The sequence below is a fragment of the Ambystoma mexicanum genome, chromosome 8, assembly GCF_040938575.1.
Source record: "Ambystoma mexicanum isolate Mex_15411 chromosome 8, UKY_AmexF1_1, whole genome shotgun sequence".
NCBI lineage: Eukaryota > Metazoa > Chordata > Amphibia > Caudata > Ambystomatidae > Ambystoma > Ambystoma mexicanum.
Window position 1 is genome coordinate 246151014 of NC_090929.1, and position 24201 is coordinate 246175214.

Sequence of the window (24201 nt, forward strand, 5' to 3'; positions counted from 1 at the left end):
GCACCTTACCTTAGTTTTGCTCTTTTGTACAGATGCGAAATCTGGCAGCAAGGCACAGCCATCTTGTGCTTATCTTATCCTTTGCTGCATCGGCCTAAGGTGAACTGCCCTGACTCACTAAATCATATGCCGCGCCCCTGAGCCTCACATCAACAAACCTAGTGATATTCTCCGCCTTTCTCGGTGACGTTTCTGGGGAGCGTAGCCAAATGCGCCCAGTCATCACCTACGTGATGTGACACAGAACCTGAAAATCAACACACATCGTCTCACAACACAGCAAGTCACAATTTGGAATATTAAACCGTACTTTAAAAGGAAACAACAAGACTGTACAATTTGTAAAGTACTTTTATTTCACAATAAACACTCCGAGAACATCCGGCTATTGCCATATTCAATCAAATTGGAAATGTGTTTCTTCGCTCGCAAAACGAAAATGTTTATCGTGAGTCACGCATTGTTCTTTTTGCGTACACAAGGTGTTAGTTTTGGGTAAAAGAAGCGCTTGGGTCGCACTGTGAATTCCAGCGCTTGTGAATCAACTTGGGGCTAGACCACCGTACAGGATGTTATGTTGCTCCTAATTGCTAGTACAGCATAAGGGCATATGGGCCCTTGGCGATCGTCCCAAAAAAGAGTCAAATATATCCAGTTTTTCACAAGTATCTGCAGCTGCCGGTTAAAGACCCGTTAGTTGGCACCTTGAATCTATGACAATCACAGAATGGCAGGATGTACATAATAGAAATATGTCTCACTAGCTGATCATTATTACAATTTATCTATTGACTTATTAATTCGGCATAGAGTTTAAAGTAACAATTAGCACAGACATGAAACAATGTCAACAGAGAGAAAACAACAGGGAAAGTAGTACACAATTTGCTTCCGAGGACATTGCTATGTAGAATGATCAACTCGAAACGGGATACTGAAGCTGGCGCTACAATTCCAAGTGCTCATAGATGGAATTTTATGCAATATTAGTGTTGAACCTGGGAGAACCAAGTAGTGGTCTACATGCATCTCAACGCTGTCCTGCCCATCTGGGCGGAAGAAAGAACATTGCACACAAAGGTTATACTTGTGTTTCATACAATATGCCACACAGAACAAACAAGTAGAATGTAACCCAGAAATAATGGCCAGATAATGATATGTTGTTCGGGTATAAAATCATCAAAAATCAAACTTACATTATATTCGCCATTTCCATTCTCTTCGCGTAACCCAGACCGTAACACAGACTCCGTTCGCACCAATGATTTTTCATAAACTTAATTTACATGTTCCTTAGTCCAGTTTTGGAATGCATAACCTCATCATATCTTACATTATTAACACACTCCTTTCATTCAATTCCTTTTGAAATGGTCCCTTTCTCTCAATTTCAAAAAACACTTGAACCTTATACTGTGTGTCCGATGCGTGAGCCTCCTTAGCTCGCAAGCAGAAATTCAAGACTGGTGACCTTCACTCAGAATCAAAATACATTATTAGTTTGCAACAACTTGCCTCACCACATCCATGAGAACTGTAATTCGGATGCACGTGCATGGCCGGTCTTTGCATCAGGCAGTGCAGTTGGCTGCCTGAGGTACCAGGCTCTAGGGGGCACGAGTATGACTCCATTATTATTTTAATTACATTTTAACACAGGCATGAATAGTCCTTTCTTTGCTGTGCTCTGGGTGTAGCACAAGCACATCAATTTATAAACATCAAGCATTTTAATTAAGAGTGTAAAATAACCTGAAATTGCTTCTATTTAATGTTAACAAATATTGGGCAACCAATATAAACAATATAGAGGAACAGGCATTCAAAATGTAGTATTACTCTGTAATACCACAAGGTAAGGTTGGGTTTGCAGACTCCAGAAGCAACAATCTATTTTACAAGTCCACCATTTATGTTTCTGCCTCAAAATATGTGTTGTCAGTGAAATAATGCAATCAACTTGAAAATTAGTGAAGGTTGCAGGGGAAAAGCACTCTACAGAGAAGTGATACAGCACCCACATGCGGTTATATATTTTGTGGGTCGTCCTCGCTTCCCTAGCACTCTGCAATCTTTCTTAAATGTGCCCCAAGCCAGGCTTACCCATCCTGCTTGGTTTTGCTAAGAGACTGCACAGGAAACACACAGACACAAAGGTGCACCCATCATTGCGTTGCACCCAGTCACATGCCGAGGCACCCACAGGCACTGAAGAAGCACCAGATCAGACACAAATGAGAGGTTGTGGATAAACGGTGGGCACAGCCACCAGTTAGAATGAAAACCCACCCATGTGCACACAACCCCAAGCAGAGCCCAGCCAAATACCCATGATCAGCTTCAGTGATACAGATCTGAGAGCTGGAATCTTAAGCAAAACACATCAAACCCCATGATCCCCTCCCCTTATCTTAGTAAGACATTTCAGACTCCAGCGATCACACCTCTTCCGTTCATCATGTTTGGTAAGATGAACAGAGCCATAGAAGGACAAGGCACAGAAAATACATGGTGGTGGTAGCAACACATTTAACAAATGAGCAGCATGTGGCAATGTAAAACATTTTATTGTTAGCACCTGCAATCATATGCACACATTTGTAGGCAATTGAAATCAGATGGGTGTTCATTCTTGCATGTCAGGGGAGTGATTGTAAGTGGAGGGGCAGGAGGCCATTCATTTTCACAGCAGAGCTTAAGTATGTGGTTTCTGGGTGGTTTTGTAAGTAAAAGAGAGATATAACTGATTGTATCATTGAGGCTGCACTAGAATAGTCTCATTAAAATGTGTAAAGAAGGTAGATGACCCCACACAAGTAAGTTTGCCCCTCCCCATTGTCTCTGAAGTTAGCACCTTTGCCAACATTTTGGGGGGGTGTCACTGATGCTTCCTGCCTGGGGTGCAATCTAGTCTAAGACCGGCCCTGTGCATGTGCACAGTAGGAAAAATGTGGGGGCTGCCCTTGCTCGATTATCGTGGCGTTGCTAAGGGGTAGGAAAACTTTGCAATGACAGAATGCTCCCTACTCCAACATTGTAGTAAAAGGTAGACAAAAAAGAGTTAAAGTGTTTCTAGCAATAGCCCCATCTATGCTTAGGTGACAGACTCCTTCACTTAAGTAGATAGGTCTCATCACTTTTGTGGGATTGTAAGACAATTGTAAAAAGTGGAATAGTTGAAAAAACATGAACAAAAATGATACATTTTAACATATAAATTGGATGCTTTATTTGGACACTTCTTAAAAACATTGTTGATCAACAAAACAGATGGTAATCATGTGTACCTGGATTTAAACTCTTCCACAAGTTCTGTTTTCGGTGGGCAGGGCACGCTGGCAATGTTTTCTGACAACGTATGTGTACTCGGAACAAAATTCCACCCAATTCCATGATTATAAATCTCCATCCTTTGAATGTCAAAATGCAATCTCTTTGGCCTGTACTTTAGTCACATATTGTGGAACACCTCCAAATCTACCATGTGACAAAATGGTGTGAGTACCATCAGATCTCTTGAGAGTTTTATCAAACACAATCTTCTCAAGTGCTTTGTGTGGAGGTGAAGATGGAATCAACCACTTCTTCCGTTCCTACACAGGACTGTTCACAAACATCCTAACTGTTCGGACTTTCGCAAACAAAAAAACTGTTTTTTGCTCCTTGCAGCCATATCCCATTCCATCCTCATCACCCCTCACCTCCCCAGAGATTATTTGATAAGTTTGACAAGTACAAGGTTGTGTTTCTTAATATGTTTTTGCTGCGATGTCCATGGACACCAAACATGGATTCAAGATGGTGGGCGCATCAGAACAATCCGATGCACCTCACGCTTCATCCCAGCCAATCAACAGACACGTTGCATGTCCGCGGACATGACACAAGCCAATTAGCCAATTGGTGTCCTGTCCACGGAGCAAACAGGGAAGTACGTCCTCAGAGCGGACATATATCATTCATTTTTTGTGACCTACTTTTTGGTCATTTTAAAAGAAACAACCAGACAGATTTTCACCAAATGTACAAATGCACGCTTTTGGGACCAAGCCGCTGCTCCTGCCTCAAATTTGGTGAAAATCCGTCCAGCGGTTTGGGCTCTATGCGTGAGCAAAGTTTTTTCCCTATTCAGTCTATGGGAAAAAAAATAAAATTGGGACAGTTAGATACCAGTTGGCGTATTCTAACTGTCAATTTTTTGTTATAATGTAGTGGTATTGATTTATCTGTTTGGTTATTGAAAATCTTGGGGCAGATAGATATCAGTTGGCGTATTCTAACTGTTTATTTTTTTTATATAATTTAGTGGTATTCATTTATCTGTTTAGTTGTTTTAGAATCTTGGGGCAGTTAGATACCTGTTGGCATATTCTAACTGTCTATTTTTTGTTATAATGAAGTTATAACAGTTTATAGTTTTTTTAATAGAAGTTCTGTTAATGTTTAAGTACAGTTTAGCTAATACATTTTGGTTTTAAGAAGATTAAATAAGCATTTGTAAGATTTGCTGGTAATCTCTGCTTTAGAGTAATGGTACTATCATTACATTCGAACCATCCATATTTTTTTATATATATGCAGTATAGTGACATGCATTGGTTGTGGCTCCTGTGTGGTAGATTATACCTATTGTTGTGAAGGTTTTCTTACCAAGTGATACTTGACCATGTGTGAATCCAGTCAGCTTGCAGTTGTTTTTGGTACCAACTGCATTGTAACGTAGAAGCATTAGTATTAGGTATTTACTATGTGTTTGTATTAGTAAGGTGGAGCGATTATCCGAATTGCAGGTAGTACATAATCGACCATGGTCTGCATTTTGTACAGGTTGATGAAATGGAACAGATTCACAATTAGGGATTGATACATACACAAATCGCTCATTGGGGATTTGTTCTTGTGTCACATTGTTGCAGAGAGTGCATGTATGTTTCCACATGCATGAAATGTATGTTTTTGTTTTCCAGTCCTTCTAGTAAGTACATTAAAAATTCTTGTGGATCTTCCTGTGAGTTTATAGTGAATTTCACCATTCCAGCACATTAGTCCAATTGTTGTCTTATTCCATAAACACTATATGTGTTGTCAGGATTGTTTGTTGCGTTTCTATGAAGTACTAACATTTGCAAACACAATTGGTCTGTACTGTGTAAGTAAATGTTGTCAACAATTGGTGGTAATTGAAATAGAATATTCATTGCTACATTTGCGTAGCAACTTACACCAATTATATTTGAAAGTTTAAATGGACTAGGTAGTTCTGTATCTGAGAGCTTTTTTTGAGTTTGTCTTCCTTCTTTGAAGAAGTATCTGGTTTACTTTCCCTAATATTTTCTTTTTTGTTTGTGGTACTTGATTACTTTTTTTTTTACTATCTTTGGAGAATTTGCAGTGACATCCTGTTGCATTACTGTTTGATTTAGTTTTCGTTTACAACATTTTACTTTTTGTGGAACAGGGTATGTTTTTAGATGGGGGGTGTATAGTGAACGAAGTCTATTGTATTCTACAATGCAAGGAATATCAGCGTTTACTTTACTTGCATCAAAGTTGATTAGAAATAGACTGTCAACTGTACATAAGCGTGATAGTGCTATGTAGCTCATGCCTTCTTTAAAGACTGTGTTACCAATGTCTTTCAATGCTTTGTCTAGGGTAAGACCTTATGAATGTTGACTGCATTTGCAAGAGTTAGAGAAAATTGTTCTCTGCGTACATACATGTCTTTGAATAGAAGGAATCGAACTGTTGAGCGTCCTATCCTTTTCACTTCTGAAAGTTTGTCAAAGAGAATATTGACAAACTGAATGTTGTTGTCATGTTGGTATGTTTGAAAGCCAACAACTGTACCCAGTGCTCCATTAACTAGTCCTTGATCCACTTCAAGGTTACGTTTAACCATTACTCTGCAATTTAAGGATATGTTTAATATTTTTTCCAATACAGCTGTGTTGGAGATTGAATTTTCTAAACTATTTAGGCTTGTTGTGGTTGTTCACACATGGGGAGTGTTATACCATGTATGTCTAGTTTGTCTGTGGCGCTAATTTCAATTATTGGTTGCATTTCTTTTTTTAACATTGTTTCATTGAATTTGAAACAACTTGCAAGAGTTGGCATTAAGGCCATACAATTGACATTTTTGTGCGCTTATTGTACCATAACATCCGTAGCACATGCATTATTACCATAAAGTGCATGAATGTGCTGGGTTTTCAATATTGCTTGTGCAACTCTAATACTTTTTAACATGTTGTCATAAGTGAAATCTGCAGATTGCAGCATGTTTTCTGTTAAATCTCTGTATTGGAAATGTTGCCAAAGCTTGACATTTTCTATGCTGCCAACAGTTTCACGGCAGAGTTTGTGTCCTAAGGTTTTAAATATAGGCTCACCTTTCACTGGTGTTAATTGAAGAACATCTCCGAAAACAATAATCTGTTTCCTGCAAAGAGCTCTTCGTAATCTATTTTGAGTACTTCTTGCAATCTGAGGTGAATCAAAGCCAACATTAGGTGGAGACCATGTTCCCTTCATCTATTAGTAGCATTTTTATCTGTTTTAATACTCTGCGTAGATCTATTGCAGCTTCTGTAGAAAGTTTGTAATAGTCTAATTGGTTTTGGTGTTCTACTGGCAGGAGTAGTAATCTGTGTAAAGTGACACCGCCTATCTTGTAGGCAGCTAAACCTGTGGGGGCAGTGACAACAGCTGACAGTTTATTGTTTGTGAATTATTGAAGGAATTTGCTGATGATTTTTATTAAGAATGTTTTGCCAGATCCAGCTTCACCACTGACGTACAGTAGTATAGGTTTGTAATTTTGGCAGGTGCATTCTTTGTTTTCATGCTGTACACCTCGTTTTAATTTCTTTTGTTACTTCTTGAAAAAATGCTACGTTGCTCATTGTTTAGTTTTGATTGTAGTATAGTTAAATCTTCTTTATCTTCATACTGACACATGGTGTTTTTTACTTCCGTCATAGCTAATTTTGCCTCATTTGCTATTAGTGGCTGTCCCAGAGGTTCTTGACTTCCTGTTACAGAAGGTTGACTACTGTCAGGAGTGTCCGTATCTAGTTGGGCCCGGAGTTCTTCTTCGTGTTGCTGTTCATTGTGCAACATTGTTTTGTAGTGTGTAAAGTTTACATCAGTTATAGTGCTTTCATTTGCTTTGAAAGCATCTTCGTAGGAGTCATAGTTATCTAGTATTTCTTCTTCTTTTCTCCATGGTTTAAAGAGTTGTAGCAGGGACATCTAATATAGATCTTTATATTGAGGAGTCTTAAATGACAATTTGATATGATTAATTAAATTTGGTTTGTTGAGTTTTACTAAGCTGCCTTCACAATTTGACACTCACTGCCTGATTCATGGAATTATTAGCGCCGAAATTGCACATTTGCGCACCTTTCTGCCCGAAAATCCCCATACTTTAAACAGGGATTTTCGGGCAGAAAGGCGTGCAAATCTGCGATTTCGGCACTAATAATTCCATGAATCAGGCTGTCTGTATCTACCTTTTTTTTCATCGGATTTTATATTATTTTTGTATGTGAAGTTTTGGGCTATGTGGTATAGACACATGGTTTCCAAAGTGGTTCTTCTGTTTGGGTAGTATGTGTCCAGCAAATTGTTTTTTTAAAATGTCTTGGCTGTTGGGATTATGTTTGGCTATTGTTTCTATGTCGTCATATGATTTCAGAACTCTTTTTCTAGATTTAGCAGGACCAAGACTTAGCCATACTATATTTTCAGATTTTCTATACAAAGTAGTACCGGTTAAACGATCTGCTGCTTCATAGGAGCCACATTCTCTATGGGAGAGCATTTGTATGCCCAAGCTGTATAATTTCTGAGACAGTGTTTTGTCTGATTACATGTCATTCCAGAGGTCTTGGAGCTCTGTTTTTTTCTGCTTTGGTTAAGTATGCTGTTACATATCGTGCAACTGTAGTGGAATTGTCTGCAATGTACGGCACATCTATGTTTGCATTCCACAATTGGGCAATGATTGCATTGTAATCATTGATATATTTTTCTTCTTCTGTTCTTTTTATGTAATATGAATTTTTTGGTGATTTACCTTTAACACTATGTCTAACTGAAGACATGAAAAGTTTACTTGACCTATTTTTGTAACTGGTCTTGGGAAACCAAAGTGGCATTTGGTGTAGTATTTCCCTTTGTTTTTCACTTTGTTTTTGTATTTTCAACAATATTTGCAACATTTGTTTCATTGAAATTGTAAAATTTGTGCATGAAGATCACTATATATTGTTTCCGATGGAATTTCACAAGTGACATATTTTTTCGATAAACTGTAACACAGTGGCATCATTGTCTTGACCAAATGTAGGAGCATCTTTATTCCATACAAGCATGTGGATATGTGGTGCTCCTCTGGCTTGGTATTCTTTTCTCCAAAAGAAGTGTTGCACTTCTCTGAGGGGAGAAGGTTCTCCAGGTGTTAGTATATCTATGTTTGTTTTGTTTTTGTTTGATATGCGTAGGAAAGCATGTAAATCTTCCCATGCATATTCTGCACAACTTAATGTAGTAAGCCAAGTGGGTGGGCCAATGTTTCTTATCATATAACGTACATCTCCATGATGTCGGAACCAGTACTCTTTAGTACCACGCATGTTTGCTAATAGATTTATAATACTTGATTGTAAACCACATCTTTTTGTTGCACTTTTTGTAATAATTCTGTAGCTGACATATTTGAAAGTGGGTTCCAGATGTTAATGTGTGTGCAGTTCTGTAACATAGACTTGCTAGTTCACTTTCAAAGAGTAGGTGGAATAAGTATTCCACATTTTGTATAAATCTGGGATCTTCAGAATACATCCGTAACAAGTGGTATTCTGATGCTGTTATTTGAATAGGTCTATCATCGTACCTTCCTCCTTTGCCAGTAGGAAAGAGTAGAGGAAAAGCATGTGCTTCTATACTTTTTTTCCCATATGCTGATTGGTGATCCTTTTGTTTGTCGCATTTGGTATGTTTCTAGTGCATCTTCTACAGTGTCATTAGAGTGCAATGGATTCATTTTATAATGGTCTAAAGTATTGGATACTATAGCAGGATCTAGAAGCTCATATTGACCAGTTTCTGGTGACTCTTGAATTATTTCAGTGGTTTCCTTCAAGTTTTCTTCAATATTAATTTCTTTGTAGTATTCATTATTGTCTTTTAGATATTACAAGGCTTGTGTAACTTTATGTATGTCTATCAGTTGTTGCCATTTTTTTTTGTCTTTTGTAGGTACACCATTTACTAAGATAATTAAAGATTGCTCCATTGGACGTTGCACTCCCAGAGTATGAACATTTTGTTTTAGATCTAATGGTAAATACACTACTTTGACACGAATGCCTTTCACCAATTCAGAGGGAGGTAATTTTGCTGTTTTTGGTTGAAGGCGTATTATTGCTTGAAAGGGGTGCACTGTTTGAATTATGATGCTCTCATATAAATTGACTTGTTGTAGGGGTTTTGGTAGTGGGAATAATTCCAAATTATTTGTGATAGCACGTGAAGGAGTTTGGTTGTTGTCAAGTTTTGTAGTGCAGTAACTGCAAAGTATTAAGAGGTCAGTTATTTCGTATTTGTTTTCTGCTATAAGGTAGAGAGCTAATTCAAACCATTTAGATTCTTCATTGTCTTCTATTTTGTATGTTAGGTCTACAGTTTTTGTGTTACTTTTATAAAAAAAGTTCTGTGGCAACATACACACACATGGTTTGGTACTTCAGCAGATGTACATTTAAATTTCAGTATTTCTTTTTTGTATGTGTGTAGTAGAAGGTTACCATGCATTGAATTGTTGTTAAATTGTTGTAAAGCTATTTCATTCTGTAAGTGGCTTTCACTTCCAAAATATATTTTCTGGATATAGTCGATTTCTTCAAGTAGGTCTTTTGCTGTACCATGTAGAAGAATGTTATTCAAATTGGCTAGTGCTAAAGCAGGACTTTTAGCATAATATAGTTTATAGACGAGATTTCTTATAGTTGAATGATATGTTGATATCATTTTGATATGATGGAAGGTGGTTTTGCAAGTAGGTCCTGAAATGCAGGCCAATGAATGTCCATGTAGTCCTGTGTACTTGCGCACTGGACATGTATCCATATTTTGCAGTAGTTTAATTTTGATTTTGTCTTTGCCTTTCACATACTGATTGAGGAATTTGGCGTAAAGACTTGAAAGATTTTTTGGGAATGTTACACATTGACATGTATGGCCATTTGTATAGTAGATGTTCTGGTTCAGTTGAATTGAGAGGTAATGCTAAGTTTTCTGGGGACATTTTTGTAAGAAGTATTTCTTGTTCCATTATGGTATTATTAACTTTTTCATAACCTCGTCCACTGCTATGTATGGCAATTGTATTTGTTTGCTTTTGTTTGCATGCGTCTTCATTAAAATATGGTTCTGTGCTTGTAGTGTGACTCCACTCATCTCCACAGATATTTAAAAAGTTATTTTTGTTGAAATTTCGTTTATTGAAAAGTCTTTTTTGTAATTTAGTCATTTGTTTTGTTAGTGGTTTCATTTTGTTTAACACTAAAATAAATAATTTTCTTTTGAGAAGGATTGCACTGTCTATCAAAGCTTCTAAGATTAATTTCCTACGGTAGGTTTTAAGGGTTGCGCATGATTTCTCTCCTGTTTTTATAAGATTTTGAAGGACTCTGTGGCGGAACACTTTTGCTAAAATACTTTTTTCGGTATGCTTACTTGCCACTATATCAAGGTTTATATGAACAGTTTTAAAAGTAGTGTTAGCTGAATTCTTGTTAATCGTTTTCTGTTTTGTTTTACATTTTGATAGAGGAGGTGAAGTTTCTGTACTTGAAGCTTGCTTTGATTCGCTAAATGACTGTAATACCGGTTTTGTTTGAACTTTGTTTACAAATTTTGCTAGAGATGGATGCTTATTTTGGACACTTCTATTTTTATTTGCTCTACTTCTGCTTTGCTTTCTACGGACTTGATTTTTGGTAGGCATTCTTTAGGGTCTGTTGAAAAAAATAAAGAAGGTATGGGTTGGGGTGTTCTGCAATGTATGTTTCCTATGTGCATAAGTGTCTGAGTATGATGATACAGATGTATGTGATGGTGTGTGATTGTGCATTGGGCAACTACAACTAGTTGGAATAGGTATTCTTGAATTTATGTGCTACTGAACTGGGGTTCAGATGACAGTAGATAGTAAACTAGTGGTGAGGAGAAGTACACATAGTAAATCTAATGGTATGGAATTAAAACAGTTGTGTGTTCTATAATATTAGAATTCGAGAGGCTGAGTTATGTCATTTGTGCGCGGAAAAATGGGGATGTGTGTCCCATTGTGCCTGTAAATCTCTGTTTAACAAATGTGGATTTGTGGACAGAATGGTGCACAATCTCTGTTTTTAGGCACAGAAATAGCATGAATTAACCCCACAGTGTGTTTGAGTAATAGTAAAAATATTATGGTGATATTTAACCTACTTATTTTGTTGAATCAGCAAGTTTCTTTTTAGTTGTTGTTGTACTTCAAATGCTGCTGCTTTTCTTCAGAAGAGTGGTCTTCACTGCAATTGTAAAGGAAACAAATTAGTAATTTTGTGTGTTTATAGCACTGGTGTTAATTTAGACATTGATTTTTATGTTTGTGTACAAGTATTGTTGTTTTATATTCGAACACAGTGTGTGCATGCAATTTTGTTTCAATGTGTGCACTCTTTATATTTTACATTAAATATGTTCTTTGCAAATGTGTGTGTAAAAAGAAATTAAACAGCAGGTAGGTTTGGAAGTGACAGTTGATTATTGTAGATGGGAAAAATGACAGTAAATTCATTTTATAGGTTGTACAAGTTAAAAGTTAGTTAATCTGTTTATATGAATGTATAAGAACTGTACATGTACTATACAGAAAATATGCATACCTGTAGTTTACGTTCTTGCATATGGATATGCATCCAGCTGCAAGTAGAAATCTTGGAGAGTTGTACAGTATTTCTTGTAGAAGGTGCTTTCCAATGATATGACACTTGTACTCAGAGTGATTAACAGTACATTTGAAGTGCTGATCTATGATGATGGAGTTAGATGTAGAGGTCTTGGATGTGATTGGTGGATGGTCTTGTGACTGGTTAGCTATATCCAATGAAGGAATGGCACAGAGAGTGAAGTGGAAATGGTGGAAGGACTGTCCATGTTTCGATATGTCTGCGGACATGGCAGTAGTCCGCGGACATTGCATGTTACATACAGGGACTTTGGGGTGGGGAGGAATGCAAATGAGAATAAGTAGAGCAAAGGATTTGTCAGTAAAGTTTAGTGGGTTTGTTTTGCCAGGAGAGAGTTTGTCAGATACTCTTTTTCCTGCGAGAAGAACAGATAGCTATGGCTGTGTGTTTCAGAAAACAGATTTTGGGAGACTTGTGGATACATTGGTTGAAGGTGCATGTAGAAAGCTGTGGAGTAGCTGTAGATCTTGGATTCCCACATGTGGAAGTGCACTGGCATGGAGTACGTGAAATGAAGTGGTTGGACTTGCTACCTCTCTGTGCACTTTGGAGACAGAGCATCATCCAGACATAATTGTAATTCATTGTGGAGGGAACTGTTTAGGACATGTGTCTGGAATTTCTTTGCAATTTGCAATGAAAGAAGGACTTGGGAAGGTCATGGACATGTTTCCAAATTCTCAAGTAATTTTTTCTCGGATTGCGCACAAACAAATGCGGCTGCATTCCTATTCATTTGGTCCACAAATGGAGAAAGCAAGGCACAATGTCAATAAGGCTGTTTGTGCCTTTCTAAAAGATGTTGGAATGTCCTCTTTTCACAATGAAAATATTATGTTTCGTTGCACATACATTTTTTGCAGAGATGGAGTCCATCTTACTTATGCTGGCAATAAGATTTTTCTGAGAAATGTACAAAATGCATTGCGAGCTTTTTTGGAATTACAGCATCCATTTTGTAGTAGGTTTTGACCATTTCAAGTTTTTCAAACACACACAATCACCACCAAAAGGCTCTTTTCAGAGCCACTACTTCCTCCCAGACAAAACTGCAATGGTTATGATAGGGCAGCAGGGCAGCACCCCAAAATTTTAGATGTTCGCGAACTGTCCGTGGACTTCTAAAAAATATACAAGGCCCGGCTCCATTTATTTTCCACTTCTATTTTTAAACTGTGAAAGGCGGCTCTGAAAAGAGCATTTATTTTTTATTTTTGTTGTTTTATATATTTTTTGTTTTTCTACACACAACACACTAGGATAGGAGGGAAAAGAAGGGTAAGGGTGGACACAAACCACAGGGATAGGAAAGGGCGGGTGGAGAGAGGAAGATGTGGGGTCTGAAAAGCACTTTGAAGTCTCTCCCCCCTGCAGAGTACTGCGTCACAGTACATACAAACAATTGTGACCCTTGAAAGGTAAGGGTCATCAGCATTGTGAATGGCCTGTGAGGCAGCTGGAGGAATACGCTCTCCCACAGGAGTGTTCCTTGTTGTGACAGGATCAAAACGGAGGATGTAGTAGAGGAAGTCAACCTACTGCACTCTTCGCAAGGTGCAACCTTCATAGTAATCGTACCAAAGCTGTACGAACCAAGCCTCCCACGACTGAGCACCATTTTGCACTCTTTGCAGGTGACTTGGTTCGCACGTGCCTTAGGTCCGTTACCATGAATGGTAAATAACTGCCACACCCTAGACTCATGGCGAGTGCTGGTAGTAGGGAATTTCACTACCTCATTTTCGTCATCCTAATCATCCTCCTCTGCATCCTCACTCCTGTTCCCCTCTTCAGGCCCTTGGGGAGGTGGTGGTGGTGGAGGGGGTAGAGGTGGTGCTGAGGCAGATGTAGCACCAGGTGGTAGTAGTGGAGCCATGGATGCCATCAGGTTTCAGAAATAAATCTGGAAAATTGGCAGCAGAAATGCACTGTGTTCTGTAAGATAGCCAGAAACACAATGAGGATGAGCTCTGGGGTGTGGCCTTTTATAGCGGTGCTTGTGCGCGGTCCGCGGACATTCGCGCTTTCCGCGGACAGATCGAACACTAAGAAAAGGATCAAAAAGTCCCAAAAGGTATGTAGAAAGTCAGGACTACCGTCTGAGACTTGTGCTATGGTGATTTATTATTGAAAAATATTGTGGATTGCCTGAAAAGGTATTTTTAAATTGTTCGGGGACAAGAACAGTGTCCGCAGTCAGAACACACGCCCAGCGTGGTCGCGGTCGCATGATAGCTTTGCGAACATGTCCGTGAAGGGAACCGGTGTCCGCAGGACAACAAATGCACTGAAACTGTTTTGCGCATAAGAGTTGGTGTTCTACGGACACTGTTCAGTTCCTGAAACTAATTAAAAGTGTGACCCAAGCGAAACGAACAGGTACGAACAGGCGTTTGTTCTTAGAACAGTTTCACCTCACTTGCGAACAATACGGGCAGGCATAGTGTCCTCAGGACACCCCCATTTTGTTTACTTACAAACATTTCAGGACACTGTTTGTGTTCTTAGAACAGTTTTGTGTAATCAAGGATAGGTATCCCCAAACACATAGACCCAGGGGAGTAACAGAACAAGTAGCGAGGGAGAAAGGGGGTCACATGAATCATACCACTGAAAGGATCAAGTGGGATAAATTGCTGCTGACAATCAATGTTGGATATCTCCAGTTAAAGTGCATATTGATCTAGTGAGCATCCGATAATGTAAGGTGGACATGAAGTGCATAATGCAATTACAATCCAAGAACATATTGCACAAAACCAAATTCCAATCTCAAGAAAAATATAAATTATATATTCAGAGCAAACTTATACAAGCAAGAAAAAGGAAAAGTAAAAAAGAGAAAAAAAAGAAGAAATAAGAGACAAGACACAACAGGGGTAAGAACAGATAATATTTCCTGTAAAGTTCAATTGATGTCCCCAATTGCAAATTAAATTTACAATAATCTAACAAGCAGGAAGTGCATCAGTAAAAAACATAATTAAATGCACTACTTGTCACCATTCCGACCTAAGTAACTGGAGATATCCAACATTGATTGTCTGCTTGTATGCTGTTTTATCATGATCTCAGCATTATGTGTAATGTTATTAGATATGTGCATAATAAAGATTGATTGATTTTATACCATCCTTGACCTGGCCTATCCCCTCATTGAGCTCCTACATTGAGAGCAATTTATCCCGCTTGATCCTTTCAGTGGTATGATTCACGTGACCCCCTTTCTCCCTTGCTACTTGTTCTTCGGACAGTTTCAGCTTGCCTCCGAACAATACGGTCAGGCATAGCGTCCTCAGGACACACCCATTTGATTTATTTATGAACACTGCTTGTGTTCTTAAAACAGTTTCAACCTGCCTACGAACAGCACAGACAGATCTAGTGTCCTCAGGACAACCCATTTTGTTCATTTACCAACATTTCAGGACACTGTGTGTGTTCTTAGGACAGTTTCAGCTCGCCTCCGAACAATACGGAAAGGCATAGCGTCCTCAGGACACCCCCATTTTGTTTATTTATGAACATTTCAGGATACTGCTTGTGTTCTTAGAACAGTTTCAACTTGCCTACGAACTGCACGGACAGGTCTAGCGTCCTCAGCACACCCCCATTTTGTTTATGACACCGCGTGTGTTAGTTTGATTGCGGACATCCCAGACACCGAATGTGTTCTTAGAATAGTTTCAACTTGCCTGCCAACAGTACTGACAGGTAAAGTGTCCTTAGAATACCTCCATTCTGATTAATGGTGGACATCGCGAACACCAGGTGTGTTCTTAGAACAGTTTCAACTTGCATGCGAACAGTACGGACAAGTATACTGTCCTTAGGACGCCCCCATTTGTTTTTCTTTATGGACATTCCGGACACCTGCGCTGTCCGTGGACACCTGAACTGCTTTTTTAAAAAAGCCAAGAAATGAATTAGGACACAATATAATAATTTTACTTTATTATATATGGATGTTACATTTATGACAGAGAGGGTGAAGCAGAAACTGAGACAAACACAGGAGAATTGGCGGTTTCAAGGGGATTCATATGAGGTGAAGAAGAGATGGAAGTCTCATCAAAATGTTTTTGTTCATGCAGAGGATTTGGGGAAAATTGAGTGGGATATGGTGAGGGGGACAGGTACATGTGGGACAATGGTATATAGTTTTTTCTTTCAAGTGATCCTCCACAAAGTTTTTTAAATTGTTGAAATTTTCCATGAGCATGTCCATTGTTTCTTCCATGTGCTGGAGAGTCTCATAAAAATATTTCTTTTTCTTTACTAATTTCAATGTTTGTATGGTCTGTACAAAAATAAAATGTATATGTTAAATGTATAAAAAATAATATGTATTAATTGGTTTATACAGAAAAGTGTCTATCATTAGATTCACTATCTTCAGACATTTCCTCACGTGGGAAATGCTCCTCTAGCCACTCCAGAGTACTAGACATTTCTGTGAGAAAAAAAAGAATTATATCACTTTTTTGTATCTAATACAGACATTTTAGAAATATATGAGTAAAATGAAGTACACTTACTAGCTTCTGGTAAGGTGTGTTCTTATTGATCTGTACATCTGCTGTTGCTCATATTGTGGAGTTTCTGTGAGGTAATCATGTTGGAAGCCTATCTTTCTTCTTTTGTTATATTGCATTTTTAGAACATATTGTATTTAAATGTATGGATGATGTGTTATATATATGGGTTACACTTCTTATTTATTACTACATATAATGTGTATGTGTGCTGGTTTGTGAATGTGTACAGTGTTCATATGCTATGATATAACAATTAAAGATACCCCCCAGACTTTTTGGGTAGTGCTGCTGTTGTCCGCCCCGGTCCGCGGACATAAGAAGAGTTTGCGGACATCAAATTCAGTAGAGGGGGTTCAGAATTTTCCATGTTACATGTATATACCTTCAGGGATATTATTGTTAAGCTGTGCTACTAAAAACCTATGAAATTCAGTAAAAAAAATTTGTTAAAGGGACGTTATGGTTCTGAGTAAAACCGAAAAACCCCTGAAATTCACCAGTTATGGTAAGTTAAACAATCATAACTCGCGCCACCACTATGCACTGCTAAGACTAACACCCAGGACATCAAAGATGACATCACAAATGTCCAGGCCGGATTACAAAACAAAATTCTTTTTCAAGATTGCCATCATCGAATGGAAAGGCGGTTGTTGCATACATGGCCTGTCTTCATTTTCCATGGAAGCAAGCTAAAAGCAAAAGTACGTGGCTAGACGCAGTAACTGTACATAAACATACAGCGATTACAAATCAAAATCCTTTTTCAAAATGGCCAACATAGAGAGGGAAAGCCATTGTTGCACACATTGCCACTCTTTGCTTCCCATGACAGCCTCCAAAAAACAACAGTACGTGCCGTGCAACAGAACCTGTAAATAAGGCGGTTGTTGCATACATAGCCGGTCTTCATTTTCCATAGCAGCAAGCTAAAAGCAAAAGTATGTGCCGAGACGCAGAACCTGTACATAAACATACAGCGATTACAAAACAAAATCTTTTTTCAAGATGGCCACCATAGAAAGGGAAACTGGTTGTTATATACATTGCCCCCTTCGCTTTCCATGATAACCTCCAACAAGCAACAGTACGTGCCGTGACGCAGAACCTGTAAATAAACATATAGCAACGTATAATGTGGTACCTTACATTTCAAAATAATAAACAGGATTTTAAAAGAAAATGTTAACATTTAAGAATTTCTAAAGTACTTTTATTTAACAAACAACTGTCAGAGACCAATAGACTAATCCCATTTCCAAATGCATTGTAACAATGGTTCTAAGGGCAACATTGACAATGTTTATGGTGAGACACATGCTGTTCTTTTTGCATACACAGGGTATGCATTTCTGTTAAAGCAACCACTTTATTTGCACAGGTATTTGCAATACAGCGCCAGGACCTTTGCCTTACACCATCATAAATGATGTTACGTCATTCCTAACAGCTAGTTCAGCATAGGGAAAGAGGGGGCCAGGTCTGTCATCTCATAACATTATAATAGACAGGCAGCTGTTCACAAGCATTTGCATCTGGCATGGAAAGAAGCCGTCACTTGGCATCTGGAAACCAAGGCACGCACAGTACGGCAATATGTAGTTAGGTAGAAAACGTAAGAGAAAATCGGTGTCAATACCCAACCTTTAGGAAAACATTTCAAAACAGATACAAAGATTGTGGAAAGTAGTACTCAAATAGAAGTGGACAACCATGACATTTTAAGGAATTATTGGCGTTGACCATGCGTACATATAGTGCAAGCCTACAAATGCCGCAAAACAGCAGTCGCCGTAAGGGTTAAAAAAATGCCAACTACACAGTGAGAGGGTAATTCAGTTATGAAGCCAACATGATCGGGCAAGCAAGAAATAATTACATGTCTTGATGTTATACAAGACCAAAAAACGTGCAAACTGATAGAGAAAGCTATGTGGGTAAACATAACATTTGAAAGAAGAAGAATGGTCAACAAGGGAAACTCTACTCATAGCCTTCAAACGCTAACAATGGACATTCTCTGTTATTGAAGGAAAAATATAACTGCGCAAAAAAATAATACTTCAGTTGCATTATCACAATTAGTGTTGGGTAATATAAAATTAAAACGCGGGTCGGTGTACAGTCGTCAAAATTAAACTTACATGATCTTGACCACCTCCATTGCTTTTCGCAAAGTCAGACCAATGTGGTCGCAGGAAAGAATCTTTGTGAACTGATATGTCATGTTTCTTACAAACGATTTTAAAACATAACCTTATCAAATGATATGTTTTTCCAAGCTCTCATTCCTTGCATAGCTTTTGAAGTTTCATTTTGGCTCAAGGTCAAAAAACAATAGTCCCTTATGGATTGACTTGGATGCGTGCGCCTACTGAGCCGCAACCAAAAAAGCAAATGAACTGACCTTCACTCAGAAGACAAATACATTCTCACTTTGCAACAACATATGACAATCCAATTATGAGAACCGCAACTCCCATACAACTCTAGAACCACTGTTTCCAACAAACACTCCAGGTGGCGAGCTCAGAATTCAAAATGTAGGACGCCAGTCTGACTTCAATATTAATCTGAAAACATTGTAACACAGACGCAGGCATTGGGTGCCGTATATTGAGCAGCAACTTTCACTTTATCGTATGAATTTGGTGGCAAGAAAATACCACTTTTTGAGTTTGCGGTGCCACATTTCATCCCAAGCTGATTAAAGCTCACCTTCGGAAACATTGTTTCATAAGTATAACAAGTCCATAGGTGTCTTGTTTTGTATGTGTTACCGGCGATGTTCGTGTACAGGAAACATGAACGGAAGAGCCCCTGCCACACATCCGGGCAGGAACTGTAAGGTTTTTGGTATAGGTTTGGGGCCTTACTTCCTTTCAGTGAGCATTCCTTATTACATTATATATGATTATCTAGTGGTATACATTTTTGTTGGTGGTATTTTCTGGTGGTAAATTACTTAGTGGTGAGCATGATTTTCCTTCCCTTCATTATGGTACCTACCTTATTCTTATAATATTTCTCTGATCTATAGAGCGCTTTGGACTTACATTATTCAGAAATACCACATTTTCATATAGAGTGCCACCTGTGACTGTTATCACTGTTTTATCTACACCAGTGAACTATGTTTCCATATAGTATTCATAATAACATGTGCTATTATCACTAATTTATATACATTAGTGAACTATTTTTTTCCATAGGCCTCTTTTTGCTGATTCATGTACGCTCAGCAAGAACTATTGTATTATGTTCCACTCACACCCTGAGTGGAATCACACACACAGTTATTTATAATCACTAAGTCTTATTTTTAGACAACTTATTCTTTCTGTTGTTTTATCTACATGGGAAAAATGACAAATGCACTACCTAAAAATCTAAGAAAAGAGAAAAACAAAAACACTACAGGTTTGCTTTTATGTATTTCTGTGTATTATAAACAGTTGCATTTCAAAACACCATCTTACCCTTTTGTTTTACAGAAACAAACAGACAAATTTACAGCAGCAGAACGATATTCACTTTGCATCACCAGTAACAAAAAGAGAAAAAAGAAAACATGCAGCAAAAGAACAATATTCACTTTGCAATATTACAGCATGTCAATTAAACACAGGGGATTCCCTATTCCTATCCTTCCTGCCTGATATCAGATCATTCGTACAGCAGTCACAGTAATCTCCATTCACTTTGATAATAACCAGCTATCTGTAGTTCTTCCACACGCAACCTTCCTGCGCTTGTCTATGAGGAATGGGCCCGGGGTTTTCTTTTTAATTTTGAAGGATTAAAATGCACAGCGAGAAAATGCAGTTCAATCTACAGTTCTCAAGCCGTGCTAAGTGACCAGGAATCCCCAGTCTCTGAAGGTCAGAAGTGCAGCTGAAACGACTCCTCACAGCAGCCCAGCAAAGGCAACCTCTTCACAGCAGCTCAGCAAAAGTGATCTGATCTTTTTCCTGTCAAATCTTTTCTAGCAGACCTCTGTTGCTTACGCAGTCTGTCTGCAGATATACTTCCCTCCAATCATATTAGCAGAAAGAGCATTAGGTTGCCACCCCTGTGTCACAAACAATGGGATCTTCATACTGTAATAACTGTTTCTGTTTGATTTCCTGTTGCCTTTCACATTTCAGTGCAGCCAGAGAAAATCAAAGAAAAATGCACGTTTAAACTGAATCTCAGCCTCTTTTCCACATGGTGAGCACATTATAATGTTATTTAGTTAGAACTAGTGTTAGTATTGGGTAATTAAGTCAGTCAATTAGACAGCTAATGTGGTCTCCTGTGAATGAGGCATTTCAAGTAAGAGAAAAAGAAAAAGAAAAAAAAATATATATTCTGGTGCTTTAAATTTGCAACCTGTCTCCATTTGCATACCCATATGTTACACTTGCGGCATATGGCTGGCTATATGCGTGCCAAATTATAGCAAAAATGTGATCATATGCAATGGCGCTGTACTCCAAAACACAATAAATTATACTACATAATTCCTCCTTTTTCTGAGAATTTGGCAATGGTCCAAGCCACAATTGGACAAACTCAACTTGCTCCTTTTCTTAAAATGCATGCGTATTGGGATATCTTTCATTCCATGTTGTAGCTAATATCATGAGCAACATCTTCACCTTTACAGACAAAACAATTAACCATCCTCCCATTATGAGCACTATAACAGCTAAACCCACCATAGAACGTTCCCCCCAGGTTCCCCAATTAAACGTTTGCACTTCTATTATACCCAGGTTACTGACTGTGATATTGTTTTTTCTTAAATTCATCTTCACAACATGATTTTCTGTATGATTCAATAAGAACTCTACATCCGGGTCTATTGGAAATGTACCCCTTTGAAAAAATTCAATATTTTCGACTTGGCTTTCCCAAATATCGTTTGTAATGTGAAATAATGTTAAACCTCCAATTGAAACAATTGTGTCCTTCGGAACCTGTAAGTAAAACACATTATATTTCACCTGTTTGACGACAAATGTTCCATGATTTAAATTAACCACTGTTAGATTATTCATACAGATGCTGACCAACCATTTACCTTTGACCATTTTAGCTTGTGCCAACTCTTCACCCCCATATTGCTAATAACTACTTCACATCCTCCTGATATACCTGGGTCAGATTTCAAACCACAAATAGCGTCTGTAGCATCAGGAACAAATGGTTTACCCGGACACATGTAATTTTGTTCTTTAAAATTTACCTAGGTTTCCAAATTTGGTATCAAGTAAACCTCAGGCTCCCATGACTAAAATGCCACCACTTCTGGAGTCTTGATCTTAATAAACTTATCTTCTTGCCAAAATCCCAAATTGTGCACCCACTTAGTTTGATAATAAGTTCAGGAGCTATGTATGGGATGCATAATAAAAACCCTATTTCCAACCTTTCAAAATCCACATATAAGGGTATTGCATTGCCCATTTCAAATGCAATTTTCACTTGTACCATATCAATATCCCTCCTGGTCAACCTTTCTATCATTTGATGAATAATATCTTGTGAAACAAAATACAATGACATATGTCCTTGAATCAACTGTGAAATTGCAGTTTGGACTTCCCTCATGTAATTCGCCAACAGTCTATCAACAGGATTCATTACATTCAAAATTTCATTAAATGTTCGGTCATGCTTAATAATCAACTTAGTCATCCGTTGAATTATATCCGCTTGTTCATTCAACACAATTGCAGTTTCATTTATAAACCTTATTTGTTCATCCAATCCCTCCCTAATTCCATCTAAAGTTTTTTGTATCATTTTTAAGTTGACACGCAGTTGTTGTGCTTCAGTACTCAGGGTTCCTACTGAAATGGCATCGCTGTTGACATTGTGGTACCTATTATGGCTCCAACTATAGACATTACTAATGAGACCTCAAGGATTACCGCTCCTCTTTTTCACCTCCTTTTCTTTATGTCCGCTGAATTCACAAATGTTTTCTTCAATTGCATCAACATATCTTTTACCGACTGCTTGGCGTTGTCTTTTCTTAGTTCTAGCCACTCTTTAGTCTGCTCAGCTTTAATTCCAGTATTAATAAAATGTTTTTCCATCAAAGTATCAGGATTCAATGGTATATAAATGTTCTGGAAAATCATCCTTCTATCACTCATGATGAATCCTGGTGCTTCTTCTACCGCAATGCCAGATGCTGGTCTGGGCTCAATGACAACCTGTGCTTCTAAAGTTTTGAAGTTCCCTCCGATTGTTATCATAACTAGCCATAACATTGGCGTTATCATCAATGGTACTTGTTTTGTAGATTTAGTCTTCGCCCTCGCTCGGGGCTTTTCTGGAATCCGTCCCGGTGGGCTCCAGGACTCCACCTTCTCCCGTGTCCTCCGGTCCCGTGACCTCCGACCCAAAATGTGTTAATCAATATTCTAAATCAAGTAGAAAAGAAACAAATTAAGTACATAGCACAATACTAACTTCACCCTTTTGCCATAAATAAAAATATATACATTCACCTTTTTCCTTTCGCCTTAAACTATTAATTAAATTAAACATATGTTAAAGAGACAAAACAAACATACATAAAATAGCATTCAACATTTACCACATTTTAATTTGGTAAAATAACTCCATTAGTTTCAGCCCCCATTTTTTTTATATATACATATATATATATATATATATATATATATATATATATATATATATATATATATATATATATATATACATATATATATATATATATATATATATATATGTCACAGTATTTGTGTTCCATCACAATAATCAATCACATCTATTTGTATTTCTCTGTCACTTCCCTATGACTAATCTCATTTATGTATTTTTATGTATTTAAGGGACTCTATCTGTTTCTACACGCTCAAGTCTCCTTACCTCATGTTTGGGGTGCCATGGTTTAATTTGGTTTACATGAACAAACTGTTCTGTTGCTGTTTCACCTTCAGTTTTCAAAATTTTGTACACTACGGGAGAAATCTAACCTATAGTTCGAAATGGCCCCTGCCAGGCTGCCAGAAATTTAGATTTTTTCTGTTTACCTTTTCCAAAATGAAATGTATAAACCTGATTGCCCACACAATACTCTTCACTGATGTCTTTTTATCATAATATGACTTTGCACTGTCAGCAGCTCTTTCTAGATTTTGCTGTAAAAAAGCAAATGCATGTTGTAAATGTTTCCTCAGCTCATCCATCTATTCATAACTGTAGAAGCGCTCACAAGTATCTGCTCATGTGTTCTGTATAGCAGGTATTGCGGTAACACCATTTTCCTGTCAAAACCTCATGGGGCTAATACCTGTTGCTTTGGCAGGAGTTGATCTGATTGCCATTAGAACCAAAGGTAAACGTAAATCCCAGTTGGAACCTGCTTCTGCCACAAACATCTTTAATATGTCCCCAACAGACCTATTACAGCGTTCAACTCCCCCAGAAGAAGCAGCTCGATATGCAATATGTAATTTCCTTTTCACTCCCAGTATTTGCCATACCTTACTCATTAGAGCGCTTGTGAAATGACTTCCTCTGTCTAATTCTATTCTTTGTGGTAACCCAAACCTTGAAAATACATGATTCACCAGTAATGTAGCTAATGTTTGTGCACTACAATCTGG